We start from the raw sequence: 3,023 nt of genomic DNA, 5'->3' as shown, positions 1-3,023 counted from the left end.
CTAAACTCTGCTAGACTTAGTTTTCAAAGTGTTTGAGGCGTTTTGGTTTTTTGTTTGGTTGGTTGGTTGTCTGCTCGGTCACCTGAAACATCCACATCCTCATGTCTGAAAGGCGCTCAGGGCAAGTACTCAGCTCGCCCCGCCCCCCCAGCACCGTGCTGGCCCCGCCCCCCCAGCACCGTGCTGGCCCCACCCTGTGCCACTAAAGACAGAGATCAGCCAGCGGCTGCAGATCCCCGCCCCCCACGACCCCCACGCCCCAGTCCTGGCAGGAAAAGGCAGCTCGAGAGGCCATAGATGATTTCCTAACTTCCCTTTTTCAGGACCAAACAAAAACAAATAAAGAAAAAGCAAGAAAGAAATATAAATAAAAGCACCAAAAAAGCCAACCAGGCATAGAGATTTCTGTAGGAGAACTTTTAGGCGACAATGAAATTTGAGATTTTGCGGCATGAGAAGTGGTATTGGCTATCAGTAGGATAAAATCCTGGGGAAACGATGAACTGAAGCTGGGATTGAGGACACAGGGAACTTCTCCAGGACACATATCCTTCTAAATGTGGTGGAGAGGAGTCAGGAGCCCCCCCATGGAGAAAGGCAGGTAGGAGAATCACCTTTTCCTGGCTTGGGGACGCTGCTCCCCGATGTGCCCTCAAGTTCAGGCCAGCTGCTGTTCTTGCTCTCTGCAGACGAAAGCTTTCCCGTTCCCCTTCCTCCCGCCTCCAAGTTAATTCTCTTCAGGTGCTTCGCCTGATGTAAAACCCAGGGTTTATTCAGGCCCTTTCTCGCTCACTTGCTTAAATCCTTTCAAACTCTCTTAGGTTGTTTTTTTCTCTCTGGTTCTAACCCCATCACATCTCTTTCCCTCAATATCAAAATTTTGGCATAATTCTCAGAAAAGATTCATTCTAGTCACCTTCATTTTTTCTAGGTTCAAAACAACAACAACAAAACCCCCAACAAAACCTCAGAGCCCGTCTCCTCAGTTGCCTTCCTCTTTACCTGCATTTCTTGCTCCCATGCCTGGTCCAGTCAATCATTGTTTCCATGAATAACCTCCTCTGGGGCTTCCTGCCAAAGAAGTGTTTTGCAAAAAAATATTTCTACATGGCATAAGTTTATACATGTAAATAAGGTCAACCAATTTTGGGAGCTAAGATTGAAAAAGATCTAACTGGAAATCTGTCCTAAAGTTGTTTGCACTTGTAAAAAAAGTGCTTATGAAATACTCAAATCTCTCCAGTTAGCACAAATACATTTGGTGACCTAAAATTTCAAGTAAGGCCCACAGTGAGGGGAAGTGCAATGTTGACTCTGGTTTACAGAAAGTGACTCTGAGTCATGGCCAAATCCTGACATTTCACAGGAACTCATTCTGCCTGTAAATGCCCCAGAATCAATGGTGAGCAAATGTGCTCTCTCCAGGCAGGCAGAAGCACTTTATTTTCTATGGTGCCATGACGCCAAATCCCGTTGCTTCTGACAAAGACCTTCATCAAGCCGGTGTGTCATCATGTGCGTTTGCCAGGGCCACAGCTCCGCGGGAACGCACGCAGACCCACTTCCTGACTCCCCAGTAACTCGGGCCTTCTCCGGAACAAAGGAGACGGGCCGGATCCACGTGGGACGCAGCGCCACCTGCTGGACGCTCAGTGATCAAGCAGCCCACTGGAGTTGACCGCCCGACCAAGAAGTCCTGTTTGCTTTGAGGCAACACCCAGGCCTGACTGGAAGCAGACTAAAAACACTAGCAGAAATAAGCACCATTTATCCAAACCAGTCCTCAAGGCCACACGCAATCCTTTCCTCATTGTGGAATGCGGTGTGGTGTGTGTGCACGTGCAAGCGGGGGCAGGTGGTTGCGCATTTGGGTGTGTCTGTTTGTAACCTCCTCATACAGAGCTAGAAAAAAGTGATACCATCGTCATCCTCCTTGCTAGATTGGTGGGGAATTCTACAGTTGGCCGACATTTATATAAATTATGCCATTTAGTTAGCCCCTCCTCCCACTACTCTGTACAAGAAGATAAAGTAGTCTCAACCAAATGAACTGCCCACATCTTGGCTCTCCTTCAACGATGACAGCTAACTAATGAACTGGTCCCCTTTTCAAAAGACTCCCCCCACGTGGAAACAAGGACTGTCACCACCCCCGAGCCAGGCAGGACGGCTGTCCATGTGGAGATCGAGGCTGAGTCTGAGATGAAGTAAACTCCAGCTAGCCCGTGGGAAGAAGTCTGAAATCAAACCTCAGTCCGTGGCTTCCACGCCAGACAACACACACGTGGGCATGTGGAGGTATCTGCCGGGACTTCTCTGGCTCTTTAGAGATGAGCTCACATATGTCACAATCATGAGGTGACTTTCCCCGCCTAAGAGGCTACTGACCTAAAACCGCGGACAGGTGCTGAAGCAGGAGGCCTGCAACCCAAAGCCAAGGTGTCCAATGAACAGCACTGCTGCTTCGGCAACGCGCAGGCGTCGGCTGACAACCCCAGCGAGCAACAGGGTGATTCTTCTGGGGTTTCCTGGGGGTTGAGCAATAGAAACTGCACCATCCGGAGCGCTCACTTGGCCAAGCAGTAGGCCAGGTGCTTTACCTTTTCCTTTTTTCCTGTAATCCTCCCAGCTGCTCTGTAAGATATGGAGTGGGATCAGCCTTCTTTACAGATGAGGACACTGAGGCTCAGAGAGCTTAAGTGGCCCGCCTAAGGGAACACAAGCCCAGGTCTCTCTGGCCCAATGTTTCCTGCTTCCCAGCTGTTTGTACCCCGCTGGGCCCTTAACTACGGTGTATCTACTGTGTACTTCAAGGCCCAGGTGACTCACCAGCCACAGGACGCCACTGGTTTTCCCTGACCCCGGAGTATGAAAGCAGCGCTTGAGGAAAGAGCCGTCGTTCACTTTGTTTTGAGCCGGGACAACAGACTGTGGACGGCAGGAACAAACAGTCCTGGGTCAGAGGTCAGCGGGCAGACTGGACAACGAACCGCACAGACAGACAAGGCCTGTCACAGCGGCTC

This window comes from Sturnira hondurensis, unplaced genomic scaffold (assembly GCF_014824575.4).
Source record: "Sturnira hondurensis isolate 20B ecotype Veracruz unplaced genomic scaffold, ASM1482457v3 Scaffold0021354, whole genome shotgun sequence".
Lineage (NCBI taxonomy): Eukaryota > Metazoa > Chordata > Mammalia > Chiroptera > Phyllostomidae > Sturnira > Sturnira hondurensis.
The sequence above is the reverse complement of the archived record's forward strand: the minus strand, read 5'-3'. Positions refer to the sequence as shown.